The sequence below is a fragment of the Tenrec ecaudatus genome, chromosome 14 (assembly GCF_050624435.1).
Source record: "Tenrec ecaudatus isolate mTenEca1 chromosome 14, mTenEca1.hap1, whole genome shotgun sequence".
In the NCBI taxonomy this organism is placed as follows: Eukaryota; Metazoa; Chordata; class Mammalia; order Afrosoricida; family Tenrecidae; genus Tenrec; species Tenrec ecaudatus.
This window is the reverse complement of record NC_134543.1, coordinates 118,779,837-118,797,538: the sequence shown is the minus strand read 5'-3', so window position 1 is coordinate 118,797,538 and position 17,702 is coordinate 118,779,837. Positions and strand designations below refer to the sequence as shown.

General features: G+C 48.5%; 1 protein-coding gene across 1 annotated transcript in view; it reads right to left on the bottom strand.

Annotated features, from left to right (window-relative positions):
- MYZAP (myocardial zonula adherens protein) overlaps nt 1-17,702 on the bottom strand; it is a 110,995-nt gene that overhangs the window by 34,222 nt on the left and 59,071 nt on the right. The gene's annotated exons all lie outside the window — the stretch shown is intronic.

Genomic DNA, 17,702 nt, shown 5'->3' with positions numbered 1-17,702 from the left:
CCAAGAGTTACCTGCAGAGGTTGCATACCCTAATCTGGCTACCCCTAGCCATGGCCACATATTGTGAACACCTACGGAGGGGGAAACTTTTCAAAGGTCCAACCCCCAAAGATTCTGAATCTTTAAAACTTCCCCAAACGTATAATGGCCTAATGCCCTAGAGTGACACACGAAGCCCATTTCCCTACGCCCTCCTCTCTCTCCCAGCTTCACTTCATGTCTGGCTCACCTCCACCGTGAACCTTCCATCCGAGCCACGCCATCCTCCTAGCAGGTAACCCTGGTGGCCCAATAGCAAAGGAAATGCTTAAATGCTATCTGGAAGGTTGGTGGTTCGAATGCACTCATCGGCTCCCTGATGATCTGTTCTCATAAAGATGAACCCAACCCAACTCGTTGCTATTGGGCCCATCTGACTCAAGGAGGCCCTCCAAGCCCTCACTTCAAGAGAAACATATGCCACGTCATTCTTCCATTGAGAACATGGCTTTGAACCGCTGATCTTTCAGTCAGTGTTTGAGTACATGAATCATGATGTCATCAAGGCTGCCTCCCCCCAAAAGATTATGGTCCAGAAAACGCTGCAGAGAGTTCTACTCTGACCAGTGAAGTTGCTGTGAATTGAAACCTACTACCTGATGACAGCCAACAACAACAATCCCCCTTGCACCCACTGGGTGTACCACACTCTGCTCCTACCTCGGGACCCTCGGTAAGCTCGTGCCTCCTTTGGGAATGCCTTCTCACCTTGTATCCCTTCTCTGCCAGCAGGACATGCGCTGTCATCACTGGCTCACCAGGAGTCTCTCAACTCCTCTCTGCCAAGTCTCCCTCCTCTGGGCCACCTCGGTCCTTGGGAAAATCCCAGTGGGATTCATGGCAGCTACTGTCATCCTCTGTGCACCTCCTCCACCAAGATCTAACAGCACCCCCAAGATCTAACAGCACCCCCACAGTGGACAACTGCTTAGGACATCACTTACTTCCTATACAAGAACACTTCTCTGAAGGAGCCGAAATCGCTCGTAGCCATCCACACATTCTTACACGCTGCTCGGGGCACAGGCTGCCACAGCAAAAGGATCCCTCTCAGTTTGTTTCCCAAATGGACAGGGATGTCCACCCGCTCAGAAGGAAAGGACACAAGGACTTGGCGTCATCAACTGGGTTGCATCCTCCCCAAAATGGGTGTGGGCCCGACGTGGGCTGGCCATCACAGGGGCGTGGCTGTTGTGGAACGATGGGGTTTGGCAATTGTTTAGTGATGCAATCATCCTCCTGGATGTGATGGGCCAATCGGGTGAAAAGGGGCTAATTAGGGGTGGCGCCACTCCCTTCCGCAGGTCACAGGTCTCATGGAAGGGGAGTTTCCAAGTGCCAACTCTTACTTCATGAGAGAAGAGGTGAGAGGTGTGAGCAGAGAGAGACGGACCTCAGAACCGCCAAGAAAGAAGCGCCGGGAGCAGAGCACTTCCTTTGGAGCCAGGGCCTCTGCACTGAGCACCTCCTGGATTGAACAGAAGATTGATGCCAAGACACATGGCGATCTCCACGGAAGGCCAGGCCCCCGATGCTGGAAGGAGATCAGGACCTTCCCCCCGGGCTGACCGAGAACGTGAGCCTTCCCCTGGAGATGGTGTCCCCTGGAGATGGTGTCCCCTGGAGATGGTGTATTTCCAGCCTCCCAGACTGTGAGAGAAATAATGTCTGGCCGTGAAAGCTATCACTTGTGATGGGATTGTCATCACAGCACTGAATGACCAAGGCAGTAAGATTGTGAGGCTTCTCAGCTTCCTGGGTTTCTTTCCAGGGGGGCTACCTGCGGGACAGGGGGGTTCTGGGTTCAGATGCCGAAAGAGGATCCGGTTGCAGGGTTAGGTCGATATAAACAGTACCCAGCAGCGGGAGAATGACACAACGTAAGTCAACCTTGAACTCAGGGACTGTGATGAGAAATGAAGGAACATAGGAAAGGCAAGAGAAAATGAGTGTTAAATATTAGAGCGCTGGAGACGGTTTTTTAAGGAACCAGCTTTGGGTGTTGCCTTTTGCCGGCTGGTAAGTGCTCATAGTCATGTCATGGGAGAAAAGCCGTGTATGAAACATGCAACACGCTGAAAAGGAGCCCCGCAAAGGAGCCCGTCGATGCCAATGTGAAATGAACTTGACTGAGGCTGGAATGGACATTAACATTCACAGTCACCCTCGGCCAACTTGTTTAACTCTTTGTAAAGCCCACTACTGCCACCAACTCGATACCGACTCCGAGTGACCCTACGGGACCGGGTAGAACCGACCCTGTGGGTTTCCAAGACTGTAACTCTTGATGGGAGCAGAAAGCCTCAGCTGTGTGTGTGCTTGTACACACCGGCACCATAGGACCAGCCAGAATACATCAAAGGTCCCCTAGCTTTCACGGTCAACGCCTCACTTCCTCCCCACTGCCTGGGGCCCCTCAGTTAAGAAGACACGCCACTTCTAAGTGCAGTTGGGAAGAAATACCTCCTGGTCCCTCAGAAGCAAACCTGCCAATCTACCAAAGCTGTGTTACTGCTAATCAGAGTGTCTTGTCAAAATCAAATGAAGTCGGAGTCAAAATGAAGTAATCTGGTCGCTCTGGGGGAGGGCATTTCATGCGGGGTCCCTGGGTGGTGCAAACAGTTCATGTGCTCGGCTGCTTACAGAAAGGGTTGGAAGTTCAAGTCCTCCCAGAGGAACCTTGGCGGAAAGGCCTACTTTATAAAACGCTGCCACTGAAAACCCACCGGGGCCCAGATCTACTCTGACACACACAGGGTCTCCATGCGACGGAGTCGAATGGACAACCACCAGTCGGTTATTTGCAAGAAGGTAGCTTGAAGGCCTCACTCACTGTGACTTCTGACAGCTCCAAGGAGCCGGTGAATCCGTGAACTGACTCAGGTACAAGGAGGCAGGTGAGAACCTTCAAGGGCTAAAGCTAAAGGGCTGTCGACACCTTTTTCCCTGGTTTCTTCTAGTCCCGACAGGGCCTGGCTTGTCACTGGGCCACTGTGATCCGGGCAGGATTGGGCTCACGTCGGAACCGTCTTGGATTCTCAGACACCCCACTGGTCAAAATGAGAATGCTGGACATTTTATTTTCTCCTCCTGAAAACAGATTTCTTTGCTACTGCTTTTCTTCATTCAGTCTTAGATGCCCTTCGGCCCTGTCATTTCAGAGTTGTATTTCTCATGTGCATTTTCCTTCCTAAAAGCCACCGCCGAATATAAGGCTGAAAATCATAATACAGCTTACGATCTTTGTTTTAAAAAAAAAATGCTCGAGCCCAGGAACGTATGACAAGATAAAATCTGCCCTGCACTAATGCCGGGGGAAGAGCCATGTACGAAGGGCAAGGGGAATGGGACATGATCTCATTTGGGGAATGAATTAAGGCCCCCACAAAACGAAACTGAAAAATTGCTCAACGGAGCTCTGAGTGGGGAAAGTGAAAAATCAATGAAGGAACGGAGGGAAAAGGGTGCCATTTTTCATCTTCATGATGTTTGATTGGGTTTGTGGAAATTCATTTTCAATTAATGTGTCTTGTGGCATTCGGCCAGGCTGGCTATGAACAGGGCACCGATTTTAATCAATGTTTTCTTATTAAGTTTGAAGTAATAGATGATACTAGGATGGTGCCATTCAGAGGGACCACTCGAGACTGGCTTCTGGGGTACAATAATGTAACTGGGTGGGATTTCTAGCTTCTCTTAAAGGCAACCCGACTTCTCCTGAGGGAGAGCACAGTGCGGCTGTGTACCATCGAGTCGATTCTGAGTCACAGCAACTCCACCTGACAGCGTGAACACGGCCTCCAGGGGGTTCCACAGATGCTCTCTCCCAAAGAGTCCTTGGTGGGTTAGTACTGCCCCCCCCCTTTTGCTTGGAAGCCGAAAGCAGCACCATTCCGACCCCAAGTCTCTTTAAAGAGAAATAACACACTGACTCTCTTGAGTACCTAAACACGAGAAGGAAGAGGTATGGGGGCCTGAGCCTGTGCTGCAGGATCTCGTTGATCTGAGTGATGCAGCCCTAATTTTACAGATGTGGAAACTGAAGTTCCAAGAACTTCTTCATTCATTCAACTGCACACCTCCGTGTCGCACAGGATGCCACACACTGTGAGCACAGCACTGAGCCAGGCAGGCATGGCCCCAGCCTTCATGCAATAAACATGGGATGCACTGTTGACGGCAGTGAATGTATGTTTGCACCACAAGGATAGATAAGGTCACGATCGCTTCCCAGGCAAACCAGCGCAGTTGGCGACCCAAGGGATAGATGTTGGCAGGGCTGGGCTCTGAGTCGGAAATGCTTCCCTGATGCCAAGACCCAGGTTCTTCTTATTCACCCCACAGTGACAGTCAGAGGTTTTCTTCCACGCTCCCTGGGATGGCCACCTATCACTGAAATGATACCCAGAAATTAAGCCAGGCTCTAGAAGCAGGCTGGCACTGGAGCTATGACCCTGCAAAGGATTTGAAGGGGCGCTGAATTTCCAGGCTGCCCTTGGTTATTCAATGGGAAGGAAGGAGGAATGAGAAGCGAGGACACCCTCCATGCCTCTCTTTCTCCATAACCATTCTTCGATGGATTTGGTTTCAGAGACAAAGCACAAGCACTGGGGAGAGAGATCCAGGGAGAGAGCTGGACCAGAGTAAGGCAGTGAGATAGTAGACAGGACGCATCGAACTCCACACCCAGCACAGAGCTGCTTCCCCAACAGTGTTTGGAAGTCCCCAAGGTTCAGGTGCTCTGAGACATGAGCCCTCACCAGCTCCCTCTGATGGCCTTCCTGCTGCTCCCCAAGCCTACGCGACAAGCACCCTACTAGAGGCATCTGTGTGAGGTTCCAGGCAGATCAAGCAATGCGGTGCCACTGAGGCAGTCAGAAGGGGCATTCCTCCTGGCTTCGTGCTGATACCAGACTCCCTGCCATCAATTCTATCCCAATGCACAGTGACCCTGTAAGACAGAGAAGAACTGCCCCCAGAGGGTTTCCAAGTCTGCAAATCTATACAGAAGTAGATTGCTTCATTTTTCTCCCAAGGAGCGGTCAGTAGATTTGAACCACCGACCTTTTGGTTAGTAGCCTATTGACGAAACCACTATGCCACCAGGAAACTTCTTGGCGCTGATAACCCACCACCATTGGCCTTTACCTACATTTCTAGCCTTGTCATTTCCAGTCCCTCCTCCAACCCCGTCAAACCCCATTCGTGCTCCTTGCACTAACCTGGGCTCTCCGGTCTCTTTGTTTTTGTTTATCGTGTACCTTCAGTCAGGTAAGTCCTTCTCCACCCATTCATTCCAAGCCACCCTGCGATGCCTGCCCAAATAACTACCTCCTCCCTACAGGAATTTCCTTCCCAGCATAATTAGCACTCACATCACAGGCTGCACGTGGAGGGCGTGGGATGCCCTGATTACTGTCAGCCCTGACCACCGCCTCAGAAAGGAGGCGCTGCTTTCAGCCTTCCTTCCTTCCTTGGGAAACAAGATCATGGAGAGGATAATAGACTTGCTCAGGTTCGCAAGGCCTTACTAGGGGCAGGGGCAGAAGCAAAGTCAGATTTCAATTACACAAAACCTATGAGCCTGGGACGCTCAGGAAGGAGCCCTGGTGGTGCAGTGGTTACAGTGTTCTGTTAACCACAAGGTCGGCGATTTGAAGCCACTAGATGGCTCCCGGGCAGAACAGCAGGGCGTTCGACTCCCATAAAAAGTTGTAGTCTTGGAAATTCATAGAGGCAGGTCCACCCTGCTCTACAGGGTCACTATGAATCAGAATCGACTCAATGGCAGTGTTTGTTTTTGCTTTTATGAATGACCCTGAGGAGCTTCTGTATTCCCAGCACATGTAGCTCAGACCCCACTTAATACTCATCACTTCTGCTTCGAGTTCTGACAAGTTGTAAAGTCACTCAGAGAGCTCCTTTGTAGAGCGGGAAGGTGTGTCCATTTTTCACTCCGTATATAAACTCTGTATATAGTTTATCTTAATTAGTAATGAAGGTTGTGCTCTGATGAAGAGCTCTAGGGGACCAAATGGGCCACAGCAAGGTGAAAGGCTAAATAGGAAGCCTAGGAAGCAGCAAGACGATGTGACTGGGAAACAATTAGGACAAGGGGAATGAGAATGGTAGTACGGCTGGCATGGAATCAATGTCATCGCATTGTACATGCAGAAGTTGTTGAGCTGCTGAATGATGTGCTGTGGATTCCCTCAACAACAACAGCGGCAACACTAACAATAGCTACTTCTAGAGTGACTCACATCTGGGAACTCCCCCTAAGTCCTACCTGGCTCCACCTCAGCCCATCCTCACGCCCAAGCCCGGACTTCCTACAGATTTGAGCACAGGGGCAGAGAATGCAAATGTTCACAGACAGAGCCACAGTGGAAACAGTTTAGTCCAAAAAGGTGGCATGAAAAAAATTAGGGTGCCCAGGATGGGCTAGTCAATAGTTGCTGGCAACAAGTTTTTCATGAAGAAAATAAAATAAACATACCAAACCCCACCCCAGATAAAAATAGAGACCTATTAAGACTATACACACAAAATTAAATTCCACATGGCTCATTCTTTATTTGTTCAACAAATATTTATTGAGCACCTACTATATGCCAGCGACTGTTCCAGGTGTTAGGGATGTAACCGAGAACAAAACGGACAAAACCCTTTGCCCTCATGGAGCTTCCATTCTAGAGTGGAGAGGAGACAGTAAATAAAGTGAAAAGACATCAACAGACCAGCAAGGTGTACAGTATTATTAGGAAATGGTATGTGCTGTGGGCAAAAATGGAGTATGTATTGGGGTACGAGAGCGGTAATTAAAGACCTAACGACAAAAACAAAACATTAAAACTGTGACAGCACATATCTTTATGACCAACAAACCAAGACACATGAACACACAAAAATTGATACATTTAACTCTACCAAAATTTACAACACGTATATTATAAAAGACACCATAAACAAACGAATATACAAAATCCACTGATGAGGGGGGGAGAGAGATGCTTCCAAATAGTGTTTTGGGAAATGAGTAATCTGATAAATGTATAAAGAGGTCCTCAGAATTCACCAAGAAAAAGATTACCCACCTAACAGAAAAATGGAAAAGAGCTATGAACAAAGGATTCATGAAAGAGGATGGACCAGTGGTCAAGGATCTTTTTTGGTGGGGGGAAGCCAAAACCCCAAACTCAACCAGCTATCCAGTGGTAAACAGGCTGATACAAATGAAAACAACAAGTAATCAGGCTGATACAAATGAAAACAATGAGATCCATTTCACAACTGGTTACAATTAGAGTGTAGCAGTGCCAGGATGTGTACGGGTGTGGCTAAACTTGTCCTCTCGCATAAGACTGGTACAAGGGTACACTCGGAGAACAATCGGGCAATACCCACTAGCTCAAAAGCCCATTGTCACTGAGTAGATTCCAGCTCAGATGGACCCGTGAGCCTAACTCAAACAATATCTGCTGCCTCAAGTTGATTCCCACTCATAGAGATCCCGTAGAAAAGAACTAACTGTTCCCCAGGGTTGCCAAGCCTGTCGATCCTTACAGAGCAGAGAGCTACATCTTTCTCCTGCAGAATGAAGACAAGCCTTACAGTTCTTAGCTAGAGAGGCACAGAGACATGTTCAGCACCTTCGCAAAAGAATCACAATTAGGAGACAATCTTGGATAAGTAAATTACACTATATTCTCATAATGGAATACAGACAGAGAAATGAATAACTTAGATCTATACATAACAACATCGAAAACAAAACGGAGAAATCGCAGGTGCAAAATATGTACAATAAAGATCATTGATGTACGTTTTTCAAACACATAAACAAAAACATATCTTCATAATAAACAGACATAGTCCCGTGTTGCTTAACATCCAGGAAACGTTCTATGAAATAGGACATTCTGTGATTTGGACAGTGTACGCCTAAATCACAAGCCGCAGCGCTCACTGATGGTCTACCTCTGTGTCGCTTAATAACATTTTGTTTCATTGCCAAATGGACACTTCTTTGCCCCTTGCTGCTGTTCTTGCTAGCACTGGTTTTGCTACATTTGGGGCCCATGATGTGCTTCACAGTAACATTTTCAAAAGAAAATCCACCAGAAAGATCATGTTCCAACACTCTACAACTTCAACTCCCAAGGCTGCCGATATACAAGATTGGCTTCTGCGGGCCTTTGCTGAAAGCACCACACACTGCGGCCTTTGCTGAAAGCACCATACACTGCTGCAGGGTAAACCGTTTATTTTTAAATAGAGCGTGTTCATATAAAAATAATGATAGAAAGGGCAGTACTGTCACTGGCATGAAGTATAAATTATATATGTACCATCACATTATATGCCAGGTAGCACAATTGCTTTATAGCTAGGAGACACTAGATGCATGTGCAGCCTGCAGAAAGCTGATGCACCTGCTACCTCCTGTTCCCGACTGGGCTTTCTGAACTGTACTCTAATGACATGGGACCACGGCCCTGCATGTGGTCCAGCGTTGCCCGAATGCACGTTAGTTAATGCATGACTAGTATGTTGTAAAAGCACACACGCCTAGCAGTTGCCAGTGAAGAGTATGAGAATGCGGAAGAAGGAAGAGAAATGGAACTGGCGAGGAGTAAAAAGATAACTTATTTATAATGTTTTATTTCTTTTATTTAAAAAAAACACCTGAAACAAGTAGCATGTTAAAATGTTCATGTTCATTAATATTAAAGGGGGGTGCACGGGATGGGTAGTTTTGTTTTTTTAAACCATTCTCTATCATTTTCTGTATTTTATTGTTTCCACTAAAAAAAAGAGAGAGAGAAAGACCTAGGTGTGGAGCCTGCATGACCCTCATTTACAGATGGGCTGCCAGCTACTTATGTGTAATATTTTAAGACTCTAAGCCTTGGTTTCCTGTACTTAACAAGCAAACAAACAGCACCCTGAGCTCATGGTGCCTCCCACTCAGGGTGCGCACTGGATGGGAACCTGAAAGAGACAGGGCGCCCTGCGTAAGGCTGGTTACATAGAATAGGACACTGCATCACCGAGGGTTCCCCATAAGCACACGCAGGCCTCCGAGACATATTTCAAATCCAACTAGAAACAATTCCCATGAAGAAAAATGGGTCCCATGACATTTACATAGGACAAAAAAATAAACTCTGCCTTGCAAGGACAATTTGTACTGTGGATACATTCATCAGTACAAGTCACAAGACCAGCTGGCCACACTTCTTTCTAGAATGCACAGAAGGGGGGGGGGGTTGGCATGCTTGTGATAAGTCTGATGTCATAAAAAGCTTTACATCTTAGATAAAATATCTAGGATGTTAAAATAAAGAGGTACATCATAATACAGTGTTAAATGCTAGAATCTGGCAATATAATATGTTCATTTCTTAAAAATAAATCCGACTTCAATGGAGGGCATGCCCTGTGGGTGAAGGCAGGAGAGGCTACAGGTGGAGTCTTAAGAACCCAAGTCTACGGATCCAGTGAACGGGAGCATGGGGGTGCACAGGGAGAGAAGGGAGGCCGAGACAGGAAACCAGCGGACACCACAAGTTTGATGGGCTATCAATCAATTATCATGCCCAGGCACGAAAGAGGATGTAGGCAAAGAGGAGGAGGAGGAGGTTGAGGTAGACCTGGGCAAACCAAAGACCCAGATCTAAGAAGTTCACCAATAAGCGTTGGACCCAAGGCTGGGACTAGGGTGAGGCGAGTGAGGAGTGAGGTGCGCCCTAGGTGCCTCATGGTTTGAGACCACCCTCTGTCCTGCAGGAAAAAGCGGTGGCCGTGGGTTTCTGTCACGATTAGCAGCTCAATGGGGACAGTTCTACTCTGCCCTGTAGTGTTGCTGTGAATAGAATTAAACCGGATGCCAGCGGGTTCGGCTTTTTAGTTCAGGCGCAGTTCACCTCTCTCACTAGTCCATGCTCACAGAGCCAGTAGCACTCCCATTAGCTCCACTCACTGAGGCCTCCTCACCCCCAAGCACTGTCGACAACCCCAAGGAAGGAAGAGTTGTCAAGGCGTGTAGGGTGCACACGACCGGGGCTAGTAAGCTTTCTCTACAAACCATTACATTCCTTGGTTTTCAATGCCTTCGTGTTTAGGGTTTGTGCATTTGCTGGTATGGGGTAACTAGAATCCAGCCCCAAAGCTTGAAAAATAAACATGAGGGCAGAAAGGTCTCCCAAGAAACCCTGTGGGTGGAGGGACCCCAGAGGGACCCCTGGAGGAGGGCGCTTGAGTTCATTGGGACTTGTGGTGACTAGACGCATCAGGTACTCCAGAGTCTCCCCTGGTGGATTCTTCAGCAGGAGATCACAAAGTCTTGCCTCCAACGTGCGTCTCTGGGTAGATCAGAACTTTCAACCTACTACACATGCTACTGTCACACATGGACGATGATTACTACCGCTGTGACTACTGCCAATGCCGGTAGTTCGGCAAGTATGAAACACCGCAGCATGGCAAGTATGAAACACCGCAGCATGGCAAGTATGAAACACCGCAGCATGGCAAGTATGAAACACCGCAGCACCTGTGGCCATCTCAAGGCAGACCGCTGTAACACGAAGGTCAGGTGACATATAGCGCACTTCAAGAGCATCCACTTGAACGCATTATTCTCTGCAAAACATAACGCCTCCTTACCATGAGGCTGCTTGAGAGGCCTCTGGGGCAAGACGCAAACCAGACAACAGAAGCAAACCAAGCTGTGCTAAGTTGACCAGTCCTGCTGATGTTCATTGAGAAAGGACATCCCTGGGCCACCTGCCACAGGCAAACAGGAGCAAACGATGCGGGCTCTCGGCCGCTTCTGTCTCCTCTGCGGTCTGATTTGGGGCGTGCACTTCCTCCCCGAAGGGTTGACGTTGTTCCAGGCAGATAGCCTTGGCAGCTGCTTTTTAAAAAAGAATGTTCCCCATAAGTAAGGTCTCATTGTCCGCGATCCCAGGACCAGCCGACCCCTGGCACTTTCAGAATTTGTTCTTAGCACCTCTTTTTAAGGCAGTTCTTGGAAAACGTGCTGGGGAGAGTCTGGTCCTCTTGGCTCTGCAGTTTGAGGTTGTCCAAGGTGAGGTTGCCCTGTGTGTGTGTCGGGGGTGGGATGGGGTGGCATTCACAAAAACAAGAGCCCGACGGAGTCAGATTTCCTCTCCCTGGAGGTCCTTCCTGTTTTGTTCATCGGATCGTCACATACAAGCCACCTCTTCCCAGCAGACAGAGCCCCGTGTTCTTCCAATCACCAACAATGAACGGAACTGCCTCCAACCCAGAGCGGCCACCGTGGGATCATCTTCCAAAGAGCCGGAGGCTAAATCTGGAGAAGAGCTCGTGGGACATGATCTGGAAACAGTTCAATTGAGTGCATTAGGGCGGTGGGATCAGTCAACGGTTCTGCTCCCCCAGCCCCATTCCAAACGACATCTGCTACCGACCAGCCAGGGCAAAGACTCTGCTGAACACAAAGGATTTGAGGGGGAAGGAAGGCCCTTTTGTGTAGTTCTGCACAATACACAACAATTTTATAGCACGGTGTGCTTAAAAATGGCCACACCATTTCAAATGGAGCTTGTGTGGGTTAGAGCGAATATAGTTTTTTAAATTGCTTTGTGCACGAATATTCTATTCCAGGGACTGATCGCTAAGCTAGAGATGGGCGCAGTGCACAGAAAAGCTGACCCCAAAGATTCTGTTTGGCCCCTAAGACTCCCGGGAGGGAAGAAGAGAGTCCTATGTACTGGTCAAGAGATCAACTCAGCTACTTTTGCTTTTAATTCATCTGACTTTCCTTCGGCCACACATATCACGAGCCCCGCCGCCAGTTTTGGCAATAGCGTTATTGTTGTTGTTGTGCAGTGCCATTAAGTCGGTCCTGACTCCTAGTGCCCTATGAACAACAGAACCAAACACTGCCCGGGAGTAAGGATGTTATTCTGGGGGTTTTGGGGGGGAGGGGCAAGGGGGCGTGGTATATCTACTATGTTCCAATTAAAATATTCCCTCACAGGTGGCTACTGTTATTAGCCCTATTTTACAGACAAGAAGACAAATAACTTGTCAAAGGTTCTCAAACTCGTCAACGCGGGCTGTCTGATGACAAAGCTCCCAACCATCGCCATCTTCTAAATACTTGGGGTGCTTGTGGACTTGAGGTCTGTGAGATAAGTTAGGGGGCCCTGGGAGAATCAAAGGGCTGAGTTGACTGGCTCACAAGCCAGAAATGCAACCGTTCAACTAGGAAGAACCATTCCGTCTCTATTTGCCCTGAGCTAGGTTACTTCTCCAAGGAACTAGTCCTTCATGCCAACAGCGCGATCCCACTGTCAAAAATAAGTCCAAGCGAGAATCATGACTTTCACAACCATTTCTTCAGAGCTGCAAAACAAACAAACGAACAAACAAACAAACACATGTTCTGATCTGTTTTACACTCGAAAGCAGTCGATGTGAGTAGCATTTACTTTTGACTGCTATGTTGTGCTTCTCTTTCTGACGAGGTACATACAGCATGGTCCACACAGGATCTTCTGTCTGGACAGACGTGGGCACTTTCAACAGGGCGCGAGCATACACACGCACATGCACTACACACATGCCCACGTACGACCAGTGGGGAGGATTCACAAGACCTCCTCTCGATCTCTGTTAGCAGTGAGCTCAAGCTTCCAAGGACATCAAATGTCAAGTCACTACCACCTGTTTACAAGGGTGTCCCATAGCAGCTGGCATTTGGTGGGATAGATCTCCTAAGTTCATATCTTCTCTCCAGATGTGTCTAGAGCAGGGGTTCTCAACCTTGCTCATGCCATGACCCTTTCGTATAAAATTATTCGCATTGCTACTTCATCACTGTGACTTTGCTACTGTTATGAATTGGGCGACTCTTGTGAAAGGATCGTTTGACAACCCCCCAAGGGGTCACGACCCCCAGGTTGAGAACCACTGGTCTAGATAGTTCTGTTATTGAGACACCACCAAGCCAGGATAGTTACTAAGAGTGGGCTGTGACAGACTGCTCCCAGGACAGGGAGTGGCAATGAGTGCTGGCCCCCTTGTCACGGCATTTCAGGAGGTCACAGGCTGTCAGCAGCTCCCCCCCCCCCCATCAGAGCTCCTGGTCCTTGGTGACAGGTCTTTCTGGCCTCCCCTTGAGCACTTCCTGCTCTGCAGAAGGGGGTTCACTACAAGCCTCTCACATTAGCTGTACAAGTTTCTGAGGGGGGTTTGTCAAGCACATGCATCGCAGTCAGCCAGCCCGCTGCTGACTGAGAACACAGGTGGCAGGTCTCAATCCTGGCTGCACGTTGAGATCAGTTCTGGGGCTTTAATTAAAAAGAAACCAGTTCCAACCCTACCTGCCAGGTTCTGGCTTCAAAATTTTTTTTTTAAGTTCCCCCAAGTGATTTTAATGTGCAGCCTGGGAGGGGAGACATGAACGAATATGGGCCAACCAGCCAACCCCCCTGTACCCCTACATCTTTGCACTCATTAAACAGGTAAGTCAGTGGTTCTAAACCTGTGGGTTGGGACCCCCTTCACAGGGTTGCCTGATTCATAACAGCAGCAAAATATAGTTATGAAGTAGCAACACAAATAATTTTATGGTTGGGGGGGTCACCACAACATGAGGAACTGTCTTATAAAGGGTCTCAGCATTAGGAAGGTGGAGAACCACTGATCTAATTGATAGGAAGTGGGAGAGGAGGAAACAATTGTTTTCTAGAAAAGACTATAGTATGCAGAAATAATTCTTCCCTCCCAACCCCCTTCAGATACTTTCCGTTGGAAAAAATGCCCCATATCACAAACCACCAGGGGAAATCAGAAAGAAGACGGAAATGATTACATGGCAGGCAGAGCCCCTTATGGCTGAAGGGGAAAGGCCAGGGGAGGCTTGGAAAAAATCACTGTTTGCTCAGCTGAATAACATCATCTTCGACTGGCAAAAATGTAAATCTTCTCACTTGGAGGGCAAATAAGCATTCCTTGGGGTTTTTTTTTCCCTCCAGATAATTTTCCCCACAGCAGGAAAGCTGCTGCCTGGGCTAGCAGGGGAAGCAGAGAGGAGGTACCGAGGTGCGAAGGGCCGGCCCGTTTACAGAAGAAACCGCACTGAGAGGATGTGTGAACAGGGTTAACTCCTTTGGCCTACCCTTCTGGGTTCTGCAGGGGGCCTGGGGGCAGGTGACTTCTCTGGGCGGCTATCTAAAAGACCAGGTGCCATCACACTGACAGTCTGGCAACCCCTAGTGTCTGAGCAGGGTTTCCAAGGGCCAGGCTTGCTTTTGCAGTGTCTCTGGATGGACTTAGGCTTCTGACCTTTCCGTCAGCAGCCAAGCAGCCATCTCCACCACCCTGGGCCTCTACAGAGTGAATCCCAACTCACAGCAAGAGGCCCAATCCCCATCGGCTGTTCAGCAGGAGACTGGCGTCTGGGGGCCAAGCTATCATGGGTCTCAGGTACCACCACAAGAAGTCAGGACGTCACAACGCCAGAGTGTAAAGACATCACTCCCACTGAGTCTGGCTCAGAGAAAGGGCGGAGCAACTATCCGCTGAATGAACGAATTCCCCAGGACTTTCTTCAATCCCCGAGTATTTCTCTCTATTTTCTGGTACATCCTAAACATTCCATGGGGAGTACGTTGCTTGTTGACTTGTGTTTCCAGGAGCCAGCTGGAAGAACTGGTGTTGGGAGGGCGATAAACAGTCCCTGACACCCAGGCCAAGGAACAAGATAGAAAGGTCTATCCCACACTTCACAGAAGATACATTGTCCCCAGTCATTGCACTTGGGCCTGTAAGCGTTTCCAGAATCAGAGTTCACGATTCCACAAGTGACCAATCAGGAGTCTGGTTTGTTCGTTTGTTTGTTTTTTAAATAAAGCGAGGGCCCTATGGCTTTGCCGATTTCACTCATTCTGCCAAAGTAATGGTTTGCTGAGATCTTGGTTTCAGACCCAGCCAAGGAAATATCAGGCACTTATCAAAAGTTGCCCGATTTCCTTCAGATGACAGAAGACAGAATTTTTAAAGAAATGCCCTCAACTTCTTGGGCCCTAAAGAATGCGCCCATTATAAAGGAAAGGGTTAAATTCCCTCGGGGCAGCCTCCGCTGGCAACATCTTGCTCACATTCAGGAAGAGCTGAAATTTGCCTTTTGGCAAGTGCCCCCCAGTGGTTCTGGTCTGGTCTTGCATCTTAATAAGAAACAAAAGGGCCATCCCGCTCGGGGACCATTGCTTTCTAGGGCTTGAATTCAGTGGTCTCTGCTCAGCCATGTCCACCGGCCCCTGTCCCTCAGCGCTCCCCAGGAAGACCGATGCCCTTCCGAAAGCACTCACCAGTCACTGTTTCACTGCTCACTCTCTCACTTTTAAGAAGACACACAGCAACTGAGGCCCGTGGCCACCCTCTGGTTGCTACCACAGTATCCTGGACCAGCACCCTCGTGTTTACAACCTCATGTAAGTAAATCAGAACAAAAGGCCGCATTTTCTGATTCCCTTTGTCTGAGGCCGCCATGCACTGGGGAACCTCAGTCGTCCCCTAGGGGGTGCTAGCGGGGATGGCTATAGCTGTGGGCTCAGTGCATGACTGCTAGGCCCTGGGCTGCTTCGGGACTCCCAGGCAGGTGTGGGAGATGATGAAGTCGCAGGTAGAAACCCAAAGCGGACACCCTGATTTGCTCACAGACGGGGCTGTTGCTCATTCCTGTGGCGTTGATTCAACTCCCAGAAACTCCGTGTGAGAGGCTAGAAGTGTCACCTATCTTTTCTTTACCTGAGCGGCTCACCAGGTCTGTCTCGCATGGAGCTACAGAGTGGGGGCCACACGGTCAGCTTTCCAGGAGGGCGTAAGAGTCACCCCACCAGGGCTCCTTATTGTCACATCTATGTGCCCACTTCTCCCTGAGCAATGGTGAAGTCGCAAAGTTCCGGCGGTGGTGCAGAAATCAGCACTGTGTGAAAATGGGGGGTGACCAGCTCAGCGCACAAAACGGAGAATGACTCCATCGTTACATAACTGCCCAATTTCATCCCAAATCGGCACACGGCCTTACTCATCACGGTAAGCGTGACCCTCACCTCACAATTCAGCACTCACTGCTGCTAGACGGAGCCTGCTAATGCACAAAGGAGCCCAGGGGCCAAATGTTTACCATTGTCATGCATGCAAAATGTCCATAAACAAAACAGTCAATAATGGTGAGGTGTAGGTGTAGACTGTATACACCTGCCCACAGACATACTCTCTTCAGATTGGTATGTTTGCTATATGCAGGAAGGATGTCAGAGAATAGAATTCTAGACTTCTTTGAGCATGTCTGTTAAAAGTAGCAAAAAGCATCTTGATCTTGTTGTCTGTCTGATGCCCTTACAGATACCGTTTCCCCGAAATTAAGACATCCCCCGAAAATAAGACCTACTTACAGTTTTGCCTCTCACTGAAATATAAGGCATCCCCCCCAAAAATAAGACCTCCCCAAAAATAAGCCCCCCGGAAGCTACCGTAACTCTGGACTCTGGACCTTACCACCACGCAGCTCACTGTTGGCCGCAGCACAGTCAGAGCTGCCGGAAGTGTGAGGTCTCTTTTAATAAAAACAATAAACAATAAATGTGCACCGTATTCTTCTTCATGGAAAAATAAGACATCCCCTGAATGAAAATAAGACCTAGCACATCTTTGGGAGCAAAAATTAATGTAAGACACTGTCTTATTTTAGGGAAAACAGGGTAATCACTTAATGAGAAGCTAGCCAGTATGACATCTTGCTCACTGGCCCTATATATGAGACACTGAACCAACATGGGATACCAATCTATGTTTACGAAGGAGGAGGCTGTGTTCAACAGTTATAAGAAGTCATATGGAGAAAAGATATGCTAGCTCCATCCCACACGGCTCGTGTGAAATTCAGAGGCAGAAATACTGTGATCTGAAATTCAGGGCTCTCCAAGAAGCTCATAGTGACAATGTGGCGCTTTGCCTGGAGGAACAAACCCCAGCATCTACCTGCAGGGTCGACCATTGGGCTGGCTCCTTGCTGCTGGTGACGCTGCTGCCATGTGTGCAGTTGACCTGGGAGGACCGGGCACGAGTTCCTCAGCTGAACATCTAGAAGGTAACCCACTGAGCTCCAGACACTTGAAGACCAGCCCATATAAACCATGTAAGACTCAGCTGGGTTTCTTAGTTGGGGAATAATTCTTATTGAATGTGTGTGTTTCGCCAACACAGAAGGTTAAAAGATGTCCCCTTCCCACCCTCGCAGTTCCTTGATCATAACCCCACCGGTCACAAAGATCTCCAGCATTGTATGGATTCACAAAAGGAATGCATTTTTCACAGTGGTGGTTTAATATGAGCAGGCCTCAGAGAGTTTGTGGGAAAATTCCACAATCATTCCATTTCCCCACTAACTCTTTGAAAGCCTCTTGTACAGAGAAAGAACTGAAAAATGCTTTCGTCAGTTCTTCCACTACTCCTTGTAGGCTGGAGATTTAGACCTTCCAAATTCCTATAGGATTTTCAGTGCCTACTTGCTGTCTTTTTTTTAATGAACAAAGGGTGGGGCAAGGAGGAATCACTGTAATATGGGATTAGCTTTATAATGCATGGGCTTCCTTCTGTGG